This window comes from Anomaloglossus baeobatrachus, chromosome 2 (genome assembly GCF_048569485.1).
Source record: "Anomaloglossus baeobatrachus isolate aAnoBae1 chromosome 2, aAnoBae1.hap1, whole genome shotgun sequence".
Taxonomy (NCBI): Eukaryota; Metazoa; Chordata; class Amphibia; order Anura; family Aromobatidae; genus Anomaloglossus; species Anomaloglossus baeobatrachus.
The window spans coordinates 61487470-61500913 of record NC_134354.1 but is presented as its reverse complement, the minus strand read 5'-3'; positions in this window follow the sequence as shown (position 1 = coordinate 61500913).

Below are 13444 nucleotides of genomic sequence, written 5' to 3'. Positions count from 1 at the left end.
CGCACCTTCCATCATGCTCATCCTGAGCGACCCGGTCGCATTGGTGAGGGTTTGGTGACCCCTCCTCAAGGGGGGGGGTATTGTTGTTAATGTCAGTTATGCTTTCGCTGCTGTGAGGCTCCCTCTTGTGGCCAGGAATGGTTTGGACAGAGACCAGGTGTGCTGAAGCAAAGGGCGTTTCCATTGCTAAATCTTTGCCTATTTAAACCTTGGTCTGCTAGCAGTCTGAGGCGGTTGTCATTTTTTCTTTGGTTTACTAGCCTTCTCATCCTGCTCCAGACCACATCTACCCCAGATAAGTGCTTGTTCTTTCTTATGTTGTTTTGTTCTTTTTTTTCTTATCTGGGTTTGTCATTTACTGTGGATATTGTCAGTTCATTTGCATGCAGGAATGTTCCCTCTCTGTTGCTTAGCTGGGAAGCTCCCTGCAGCTATCTTTGGAGTATTGGTCCTATAGTCCATGTGTTTGTTGCTTCTTGAATTTGTAATTGTTCCTGTTTTCTGTTCATTGTTTTGACAAGAGTGCCTGATATAGGTCTGAGTTCAGATCATGCGATCTGAGGACTTTCCTATCCTTTTCTATTTAGTCAATGAGGCCTCACCTTTGCTAATCCTATCATCCATTTGTGTATTGTGTTTTCCTATATCACCGTAGTCTTTCAATGTGGGGGGCTTGCTATACCTTTGCAGTCTATTTCTGAGGTAGAGAGCTATTCATCCTTCCTTCTTTTAGGATAGCTAGTTCTCCGGCTGGGTTCGCGGTGCATAGGATGTTAGTTCACCAGAATCCCTGCATACATGCCTCTAATACACTATCCCTTCCCCAGCAGTTTGTCCTACATGTAATGCAGATAAGATCAGTATTATTATAGAATAGATTTTTATATTGTAGCGGCAAGGCCTGTATATTGTGAATGTCAGTTATGCTTTCGCTGCTGTGAGGCTCCCTCTTGTGGCCAGGAATGGTTTGGACAGAGACCAGGTGTGCTGAAGCAAAGGGCGTTTCCATTGCTAAATCTTTGCCTATTTAAACCTTGGTCTGCTAGCAGTCTGAGGCGGTTGTCATTTTTTCTTTGGTTTACTAGCCTTCTCATCCTGCTCCAGACCACATCTACCCCAGATAAGTGCTTGTTCTTTCTTATGTTGTTTTGTTCTTTTTGTTCTTATCTGAGTTTGTCATTTACTGTGGATATTGTCAGTTGATTTGCATGCAGAAATGTTCCCTCTCTGTTGCTTAGCTGGGAAGCTCCCTGCAGCTATGTTTGGAGTATTGCTCCTATAGTCCATGTGTTTGTTGCTTCTTGAATTTGTAATTGTTCCTGTTTTCTGTTCATTGGTTTGACAACAGCGCGTGATATAGGACGGAGTTCCAATTGTGCGATCTGAGGACTTTTAGTACTATCAGTTATTTGGATTTTTGTAGGGTTTTTCTCTGGCCACCATCAGCCCCTTTCCTATCCTTTCCTATTTAGTCAATGGGGCCTCACCTTTGCTAATCCTATCATCCATCTGTGTATTGTGTTTTCCTATATCACCGTAGTCTTTCAATGTGGGGGGCTTGCTATACCTTTGCAGTCTATTTCTGAGGTAGAGAGCTATTCATCCTTCCTTCTTTTAGGATAGCTAGTTCTCCGGCTGGGTTCGCGGTGCATAGGATGTTAGTTCACCTCTCAGCTACTTCTAGTGTTGATGGTTAGTAAGGGGATGGCGGCCAGATTAGTTGCCAATGCTCTTGTCACCTTTTTGCCAATGATCTATTGTGATCTTCCATGGTTCCGAATCATAACACCTGTAAGCCTAGAATCCCTGCTGACATATCTATAATACACTAGCCCTTCTCCAGCTTTCCCTAAACTAAATGCAGCAAAGAGCGGTATTATTAGAGAATGCAATATATTTTTTACGTTGCAGCAGCAAGTACTATAAGGCTAGACTCACTCCAAACCAGTATCCCTTTTCCAGCAGCAATCTCTGCACTTTTTATGGGGTTCAGTGAGCCGAAGCACACAGAAGACCCAGAGGGGCTTGACTACGGAACCACACCTGGTTTTCCTCAGAGCCTCTAATGGTAAGGGTGTTGTGCTGCAGGTGTGAGACAGGGTGCCACTCAAAAAGACTGATGCTGCGACAGCTGGCCCCAGGGGTACGAAAACTGACAGTCTCTGGTTAAAGTAACAGTAGCACAGCTGGAGTCGTGGATTTGTCTGGGATGGATGGATGAATGTGGTAGCAGCAGCCGATGTGGATACTTGCGACAGCAGGTATCGTGGTAGATTGCCGGTGTGGATGCTTGCAGCAGTGTCAGCAGATATTATAGTAGCTGGATTGCATGGATAGTTGCAGTAGCAGACTTGTACTACACTGAAACACAGATAAGAATCAGCAGCAGAATACAGCAGAAAGACAGCAGCACAATAGGACCTGAGTACTAGCATCCTTATGAATGTGTTGCCCAGGCACCTCCCTTAAGGAGACGGTTCCTTAAATATCTGCAGTCTCCAAGTTGAGCAGAGAGGTCACTTCAGGGTCAGGGCGTGCTAGCTGTTTAAGAAAAGGGGCGTTTCCATGGGCATTCTCAGGAGGCCTGTGCGGCGTGCGCAGGCCTTGAAAGACAGCAGCATGCACCAGGAACAGGACGGCCGGGAAGGTGATAGGGCCAGTCTCCTCGCCGAAGGAGGGCTAGGACGTCGGATGGGTGTTACATTGGGGAAGCAAAGAGGCTATGTATAGAAATGCTCTTGTGGAAGAGGAACCATATGAAAAGGTATGTACCTGCTGTCTACTGTACATAGTTGTTGTCCACTGGGGGTTCAACAAAACACTGTTTTCAAAGAAATGGTGGTCTCCCTCACTGAGTTGTACAACTTCTGGTGTTGGCCAGCCAAAGCCTCCAGCATCATGCGGCCTGCAAGGGCGTAATGCCCACATAGTAGAAATTTGCACACCCAGCAAGGGCCCTCAACGTCATGTAACGTTCCGGGGTGTAAGAGACGACCACCTTGCCCATAGCTATTGCCTTGCACCACTTTAGAATAGCATCATTAGAATATTGGTGACGCATTCAATACTTATTTCACCCACTGTATGTGTAGATCTCATGTAGTATTAGAACAAATTTATGCAGAAATATGGAAACTTCTAAAGGTTTCACAAACTATCAAGCACCACTGTATTATATAGGAAAATGTAACATAGACAGATTTTTCTACACAAGGATTTATGCTGGTCGTACTTACACAGATCAAACTCAACTGGATAACAATGTAAGAAAATTATAGCACTATGCACACTATAATACCACAACAATAATACATATTAACCTTTATCTACATAGAAAGACATGTGCAGCCCTTTATTATTTCCCATTGTCATCAGAATAGGCTATATTTGTACAGGAGGTTTTTTTTTCCCTTTTTCCATTCTGCACTGGTAATCATGTCATCTTCCGGTATACTGGCTTTCAAATAAAGTGTGGGCCTCCCTGTGGGCAGCCGCGTGCATTGTAGAATGCTACATCCCCGGAGTTTTATTGTTGACCATTTTGGCTCTCCTGTCTTCATGTTCAGTGGTGTGAACGATTTCACTTTCTATTACTATACAATTTTCTCTTCCTCTCAGCCGGCTCGCTGTGTGTTTAATGGTACATGCTGAGGTGCAGCTTTTTTTTCAAGCTTGGATGCAGTTTCTCCAGGAACTAGTAAAGGACACGTCTGCTGACATATTACATTGTAACTTCATTTTTCACATGGGCGACACACATTGTTGAGTTATTATTTTTTTTTTTCATAACTAAAATTTAGGAACTGTGTTATTGGGGTTACTCGACTTTGTATTGCTTAATATTACATAATATGAGTAATCCACGAAAACAGAAGAAGCAGCACAACCCACGATGTAGCCAGAAAATCTTGTTTATTTCAAAGTGTGTGATAAAACTGCGGGAGAGGAGCCGGTTGCAGGCCCTCTACAGATGACGTCCGTTTCACGCCTGCTTGTGCTTCTACAGGTCCAACTAGAACCCATAGAAGCGCAAGCAGGTGCAAAACAGCCGTCGTCGGCTACATCGTGGGTTGTGCTGCTCCTGCTTTCGTGGATTACTCATTAGACACTTAGGGGTACTTTGCACGCTGCGACATCGCAGGCCGATGCTGCGATGCCGAGCGCGATAGTACCCGCCCCCGTCGCAGCAGCGATATCCTTGTGATAGCTGCCGTAGCGAACATTATCGCTACGGCAGCTTCACATGGACTCACCTGTCCTGCGACCGTCGCTCTGGCCGGCGACCCGCCTCCTTGTTAAGGGGGCGGGTCGTGCGGCGTCACTGCGACGTCACAAGGCAGGCAGCCAATAGTAGCGGAGGGGCGGAGATGAGCAGGATGTAAACATCCCGCCCACCTCCTTCCTTCCGCATATCCTACGGAAGCCGCAGTGACGCCGGTAGGAGATGTTCCTCGCTCCTGCGGCTTCACACACAGCGATGTGTGCTGCCGCAGGAGCGAGGAACAACATCGAACTGTCGCATCAGCGTAATTATGGATTACGCCGACGCTGCACCGATGATACGATTACGACGCTTTTGCGCTCGTTAATCGTATCATCGAGCCTTTACACACTACGATGTCGCATGCGATGCCAGAAGTGCGTCATTTTCAATTTGACCCCACCGACATCGCACCTGCGATGTCGTAGTGTGCAAAGCCCGCCTTACTCTTGTTACAAGATGAGCACCTCCTGCCAGCACTTTATTTGGAGTACCTGAGCGGACTCTCTCCTCAACAGCACCTTTTAAGGTATTGTGCGGTGGTGCAGGACCATACTTTCTTGTCTTTTCCTTAATATTATATCATGTTTATACACAAACAGAAAAGGACCCTGTGCAAGAACAATATATGGGCCTTTCCAGTCCAATAGTTCACCATAATGCACAATTCCACATGCTTTGGAGGTGGCAGTAGGCCCCCACTTCTCCTTGGGCCCCAGTGCCGTTGCACCAGAGGAATGTTCACCCTTGCTTTTAAGAACCTTTATGTGTTACATATATGCAATGGGGGGGTCAATACTTTTCATAGCCTTGTATGCATGTTTTAATCTAAATGTAGTATTCTGTCCTCACCTTTATAAGGTAATATGATTTTGCAGTGGGATGGCTTTTACACTTTTTTCTTAAAATGGTGTTAATTAAGTACCCTATGTTATTTATTTATTGATTTACTTACAACAGGTTATTTGCTCATTTTGTTTTTATCTCAGTTTTTTTTTCTAGAAGATACCATTTTTAAGAGACTTCTTGAAAGCTGACTTAATGAGTTTGTCCACTACTTTAACATTGATGGCTTAGTCTTAGGATAGGTCATCAAGGTCTGATCGGCAGTGGTCCACCACCCGACATCCCCACCAATCAGCTATACTCAGTTCCGGCAGTGGCAGCAGGCGGCCGTAAATGCTGAGTTCCGGAGCTGTTCGGTCAACTGATAAAGTCGGCGACTAGGTACTTGTTAGGGCCTGGTGGACGGGCAGACCCAGGAGGTGGATCCACTGGGCCGAACTCCTTGATGAAGGTAAGGGGTCCGGTAGCTGGAGCACTACGGATAGCAGGACAGTCCGTGCACCAGAGTAGAATGGAGAAGTCCCTGGGACCACGGAGTCACTGATGGTAGTCCGGGTGACGGAGCTCAGGTTCGGAAGCCGAGATGTTGTCAGGCGGAGTCCGGAACCGATGGAGCGAGAGGACGGGTCACCACAGGGATCAGAGATGGAACGGACTGTCAGGATGGCAGATAGTCAGCGGTCGGGGTTCGGGATTCGGCAGGACCGGATGGCGAGGCAGGATCGGCTCTAGAAGAGAGAGAGGTGAGTATATCACAGGAACACAAGGAGACCTGACTCCTAGCTTGGGAAACATGAAGAACAGGCCCCGCCCACTTGGACACTAACCCCCTTTATACCCTGTACCTGTGTGCTCAATTTCCTGTCAGTGGACGCTGGCCCTTTAAGAAAGGGTCAATGACCGCGCGCGCGCCCTAATGCGCATGCGCGAGGCCCGGGTGCCAGAAGCCAGGGCAGGGAGCGGTGAGGAGGAAGCAGGAGAGCCGGGCTGGGGCTGAGTAGCCGACGGGCGCCGGGAGCGGGGACCAGGACGCCTGGGAACCGCAGGCAATGGAGGCTGGAGACCGGGAGGCGGCGGACGCCGGACAGAGGAACCGGGGAGCGACGCAGGGAAGCCGGAGAGCGTGGCAGGTGAGCCGGGGAGCAGAGCAGGGGACCCGGGGAGCGTGACAGTACTGCACATTCGCCTCCCATTGATTTGACTGATAGCAGCCGATATCAGTTGACATGGCAGCTCTGGAACTGAGCATTTCCAGCTGTCTGCTCCCGATACCAGCCCCAAGAACAGCTGATCGGCAGGGGTGCTGGGTGTCAGACCCTGGACTATCAGACATTGATGACCTTCCTAAGGGGTACTTTGCACACTACGACATCGCAGCTGCGATGTCGGTGGGGTCAAATTAAAAGTGACGCACTTCCGGCATCGCATGCGACATCGTAGTGTGTAAAGGCTCGATGATACGATTAACGAGCGCAAAAGCGTCGTAATCGCATCATCGCTGCAGTGTCGGCGTAATCCATAATTACGCTGACGCGACAGTCCGATATTGTTCCTCGCTCCTGTGGCAGCACACATCGCTGTGTGTGAAGCCGCAGGAGCGAAGAACATCTCCTTCCGGCGTCACTGCGGCTTCCGTAGGATATGCGGAAGGAAGGAGATGGGCAGGATGTTTACATCCCACTTATCTCCGCCCCTCCACTCTGATTGGCCGCCTGCCGTGTGACACCGCACGACCCGCCCCCTTAATAAGGAGGCAGTTCGCCGGCCAGAGCGACGGTCGCAGGACAGGTGAGTCCATGTGAAGCTGCCGTAGCGATAATGTTCGCTACGGCAGCTATCACAAGGATATTGCTGCTGCGACGGGGGCGGGGACTATCGCGCTCGGCATCGCAGCATCGGCCTGCGATGTCGCAGCGTGCAAAGTACCCCTTAGGATAGACAATCAATGTAAAAGTAGTGGCCAACCTCTTTAATTTTTCAATGCAAAAGGTATGTTCACACATTGCATTTTGCTCAGAATGGTGACGTAAAACTGCAGCATGTGATACTTATGTTGAGCCATGTTTTTGCTGCATTTTATGCTCATTTTTGCAGCATTTTTAGCTGTGTAGAAAGAATTGACATGCTCTGGATTTAAAAAAGGATAAAAAATACCAGGAAAAAATGTAGCGCATACATTTTTGAAATATCATTTACTTTGCTGCTACTGTAAATCACAGCATTTTTGCAGCAGAATAAAACCAACAACATGTTAGGAGGTGCCCATCAGGAGTTTTTCCAAGCATTAAAAGTTATGACCTATTGAGAGACTATGTGACAAGTTGAGAATCCCTGGGGGTGCGAACACTGGGACCCCAACTAAGAAAGAGGCTTTGGAATGAACGTAGCAGTGTCTGTGCGTGTAATATATCGCCAAGCTCTAAACTTTGCATTGACCATTTTCAAGGGCCCAACACTAAGGCCCCAATAACACATTGTCTTTTGGATAGGTCATAACCTTTAATGTAGGAAATAACAATTTAATGTAAAAATGTACAAATGTTCTTGAAAATAATATGGATGAACTAAAAACGTACACGTAGTACTTTAATTATAAAAAGTTTCACGCTAATGAAAAAAGCCTGGTCCTAACGGTATATGGAAGTCATGGTGCACTCCCTGCTACTAGCCAAAATAGAAAGCTGTTCTGGCAAACCCAACCAATCACGCATCCATACAAGTCATCTATATATATAATTGCCTTATTCTGTCTGTCTGTCTGTCTGTCTATCTATCTGTCTGTCTGTCTGTCTTGCTCCAAAATTGTGTCCTTACGGTGACAAACAGCGGATTGGCCGCTGGGCTCGCCATGGCCCCGCCCCCCCCGCACGGATTGGCCGCTCGCCTCGGCTCCGCCCCCTCACACGGATTGGCCGCTCGCCTCGGCTCCGCCCCCCCTGCATGGATTGGCCATGTCCTTACGGTGACAAACAGCGGATTGGCCGCTGGGCTCACCATGGCCCCGCCCCCCGCACGGATTGGACGCTTGGCCTCACGGATTGGCCGCTCACCTCGGCTCCTCCCCCCGCACGGATTGGCCGCTCGCCTCGCCTCGGCTCCGCCCCCCGCACGGATTGGCCGCTCGCCCAGGCTCCGCCCCCGACACGGAATGGCCTCTCGCCCCGAGGTGAGCGCATCAAGGTCCTGCAGTGGCGGAACACACACACACACACATAAGAACAGGCACACACACACATAAGAACAGACACACACACACACACACATCAGATCACACTCACTCTCACACACACCTCACACACACATCAGATCGCATCCACAGACGCAGCGGCGGAACACACGCACACACGCACACACATAAGAACAGACACACACACACACACATCAGATCACACTCACTCTCACACACACCTCACACACACATCAGATCGCATCCACACACGCAGCGGCGGAACACACACACACACGCACACACATAAGAACAGACACACACACACACACATCAGATCACACTCACTCTCACACACACCTCACACACACATCAGATCGCATCCACACACGCAGCGGCGGAACACACACACACACGCACACACATAAGAACAGACACACACACACACACATCAGATCACACTCACTCTCACACACACCTCACACACACATCAGATTGCATCCACACACTCACAACTTCCAGTGATATCGCTTGCTTCTCGGCAGCGATCCTGTGCGTGCAGTGACCTTCCAGGACCTGCCGGAGGATCACATGGCCGGAAGCATGTGGTATCTCCGGATGTTGTGATTGTGTGAGCGCGTATGTGCGATATCGTCAGTGTGTGTGTGCGTGTATGCGATCGGATGTGTGTGAGTGTGTTCTGATGTGTGTGTGTGTGAGTGTATGCATTCGGATCTGTGAGTGTCGGCAGAGGAGCACGGCGTGCAGCACAGCTGCTGGGACCGCCCACCGGAGGGCACAGGGAGAAGTGGGGTGTGTGTGTGAGTGTATGCGATCAGATGTGTGAATGTATACTGTCTGATGTGTGACTGTGGAGCACGATGCGGGGTGCACAACATGGGGGATGGAGCACGATGGGGAGTGCGCAGCATGGGGGATGGAGCACGATGGGGAGTGCACAGCATGGGGGATGGAGCACAATGGGGAGTGCGCAGCATGGGGGATGGAGCATGATGGGGGGTGCGCAGCATGGGGAATGGAGCACGATGTGGAGTGCGCAGCATGGGGGATGGAGCACGATGGGGGGTGCGCAGCATGGGGGATGGAGCACGATGGAGAGTGCGCAGCATTGGGGATGGAGCACGATGGGGAGTGCGCAGCATGGGGGATAGATCACGATGGGGAGTGCGCAGCATGGGGGATGGAGCACGATCGGGAATGCGCAGCATGGGGGATGGAGCACGATGGGGAGTGTGCAGCATGGGGGATGGAGCACAATGGGGAGTGCGCAGCATGGGGGATGGAGCACGATGGGGGGTGCGCTGCATGGGGGATGGAGGACAATGGGGGGTGTGCAGCATGGGGGATGGAGCATGTTTGGGAGTGCGCAGCATGGGGGATGGAACACGATGGGGGTGCGCAGCATGAGGGATGGAGCACGTTTGGGAGCGCGCAGCATGGGGGATAGAGCACGATGGGGAGTGCACAGCATGGGGGATGGAGCATGATGGGGAGTGCGCAGCATGGGGGATGGAGCACGTTTGGGAGTGCGCAGCATGGGGGATGGAGCACGATGGGGAATGCGCAGCATGGGGGATGGAGCACGATGGGGGGTGCGCAGCATGGGGGATGGAGCACGATGGGGGGTGCGAGCATGGGGGGGATGGAGCACGATGGGGGGTGCACACCTCCCCCCAAAACAAACACACACACACACCGCCACACACGCACTGCACAACACACCACACACACTGGGAACCACAAACACTGCCCTACACAGACACCCACACACACAGACAACGCCGCACACACACAACACCCAACACACAAACACCGCGGCACACACAAATATACGCACATACCGCACAACACACACATTGCACAAAACATATCTCCCCCAAAACACACACACACCCCACACCCACACAAACTGCGCAACACACACACACAACGCTACAGACACACAGCACTCTACAAACAACGCAACACACACAACGCAACACACAAACAACACCGCTCTCACCCCCCGCCACACCCAGACAACACCCAGAACATGTACAGCCCCTACACAAACACTTGGTAACTACACACAACAACATCTATATATATATAACAAAAATCATACATTAACTACACAATACGTAAATTCTAGAATACCCGATGCGTAGAATCAGGCCACCTTCTAGTTTAGGTATAAATGTGGAATGATATGTGGGCTGATCATCGAGCATAACTATCATGGGACGCTGCAGTAACAGGTCAACTATATGTCACTGGTATGTCACGGGTGACAGACAGTCATGTAATATCTGGCCATAAAAGTTTACAGTGTCTGGCTGCGCAGAATGCTCCCTGACTTTCCATTGTTCCTGCTGCTGCTATTCATTGTAATAGGTAGCTTTCCCGCTGGATTCATCTCTCCCCCTTTTGGACCCTTTTAGACCGAGCAGGAGCTCGCCTTCCACCCAGCTGCTGATCATCAGCATTATCTTGGTGCTTAAATATCCCTTCCTGGTGCTGGTGATATTTTTCAGTTCATTCAAACCTTGGTTGCAAGCAGGTGGCTTTTACTCCTCTGTGGTATCGTCCTGAAAAGTTTTCTGAACTCCTACTTGTGTTATCTGTGGATACGTAGTTCATGCATTTTCCTCTCCGTGTGTCCTCCTTGTGTTGTCTATAGTGTTTAGTGGGGTTGACAAAAAGCTCATCCCATCCATTCCCTATTTAGGTCCCAGCACTAGGGATAGCTAGGGTCAGGTATCTGGCTCGGCGCATAGAAGTGGAATCTATCTAGGGTGGTAAGGGACCCCAGGGACCAGCAGACGGTTTGGTCAGGGGTCACCATCTTCCCTTTCCCTAGACACAAAGTCTCCCTTCCCTTTCTTGTTGCCGTTTGCTTGGTTCTTCCTCATACCTAGTGTGACACTAGCTTTCTGTCCCACTTTGCAGGGGAGTGCTAGTGTCACGTCAGGTATGGGGAAGTACCTAGCGAATGGCAAAAGGGAAGGGAGTCCCTGTTTCTAGGGAAAGGGAAGATAATCCATTATGAAAACTTGATCGCAATCTCTGCCCACCTCTCACACTAGGTACGAGGAAGTACCAAGCGAACGGCTAAAGGGAAGAGAATGTAAACACTTTGTCTTGGGAAAGGGAAGATGGTGACCCCTGACCAAATCTACTGCTGGACCCTGGGGTCCCTCATCACCCAAGATAGGTTCCACAGGTATGCACTTAGCCAGATACCTGACCCTAGGTATGCCTAGTACTGGGCCCTAAATAGGGAACAGATGGGATGGGCTCTTTGTCAACCCCACTAAACACTATAGACGACACAAGGAGGACACACGGGGAAACGTGCATGAACTACTTAACTTCTACTTTGTCATCTGTAAATAAGAAAGCTTTTCAACAATGATACCACAGAGGAGTGCAAGCCACCTACTTGCAACCAAGGCTTGAGTGAACTAAAAAAATATCACCAGCACCAGTCCAAGGGAGGAAGAGGTATTTAAGCACCAAGATAATGCTGATGATCAGGAGCTGGGTGGAAGCTGAGCTCCTGCTGGGTCCAAAAGGGGAAGAGATGAATCCAGCAGGAAAGCTAACTATACTAATGAATACTGACAGCAGGAACAATGGAAAGTCAGGGACCAGTCTACACAGCCAGACGCTATGACCTTCTACGCCCAGAAACCACATGGCTGTCTGTCACCCGTGAAACTATAGTGGTGCATTGGGAGATTCAGACAAAAAAATGCAAGAAGATTATGAGGAATTGTAAGGAACGATATTTATTTTTGGAAGTTTTGTTTTAATAAATTGGGCAGAATTATAATTCTTCAACCACATAAACCTTATTAATTAAAATGATTTTTTTCTCCATAATACTAATACATAATATAATGCTTCTACCATTAAAACATATGAAATTAATCACTGTAATTTTACTTATTACAGCGCAGCTAATTATTCTATTTAGATAATATGTTTCATGCAGCGGTTTTATATCAGAACCATTCACATCATGTCATGATAAGCCAAGGGAATCAATTATTTTTTTTTTTTACTTAATACATTTCATTTCTCATTAAGCCGAGTCAATTAATTGTTTCATTTAGCGAGTGACTCAACTCTGCCATAGGAAATATAATCTCTAAAGTGACCGAAAAAAAAAGTTTCCTTCGACCGAATAAGTTACGTTTTTCGCGGAAGTTTCTACATCGCAGTTTGTCACAACCCGTTTGTTACAGACAGTTATGGTATAAACATTTCATTTCCCTTTCAACTTTCTTAAAGTGTCTTATGTTTTAGAAAGATCGCTCGAAGATATGGGAAAAACAAGGACAGACAGGCATGAGTGTTTGGATTGCCACCCGTCGCGTCATATAAAGATGTCTTCATTTCACCTTATTATCACCTCTTCTTTTCTGCCACCACATTATAAATATTCTGATTTTGTAGGAACTGCTCAGATTGCAGTGAAAAGACGTAAAGAATAGGGATGATCGAATACCTCAAATATTCGGCTTCGCGAATATTTTCCGAATAGGTCGCCGCTATGCGAATATTCGATGCGCAGTGTAAGTCTATGGGAAGCCCGAATAGTTCTGAATAGTTGTTATTCGGGGTTTCCCATAGACTTACATTGCGCATCGAATATTCGCGAATAGTCAAGTAGCTGCGATTTATTCGGCAAATATTCGCGAAGCCCAATATTTGAGGTATTCGATCATCCCTAGTAAATAACTTTTTTTTTGGTGAAAGCCCAAGCCTGAACAATTTCTAGTTTCCAGTATATCTTCATAAGGGGTAGCATTCTATTTTTCTGATACATAGGTCATAATTAGTGTTGAGCGAGTAGTTGACTGTTCGTACACGCTATGCTGTTAGCGAGTACTATCCACTACTCACATATTCCTTACGAGTACTGGGCGTAATATAAGTCAATGAGAAATACTCGCTAAGTAGCGAATAACCCGAAAGCTGTAGTTTTCGTGCGAGTAGCGAATAGTACGGCTTTCGGGTTACTCACTACTTAGCGAGTATTTCCTATTGACTTACATTGCGCCCGCTACTCGTAATGAATATGCGAGTAGTGGACAGTACTCGCTAACAGCATAGCGAGTATGAATAGTTAACTCGCTCAACACTAGTCATAATCTTCTGTTTTA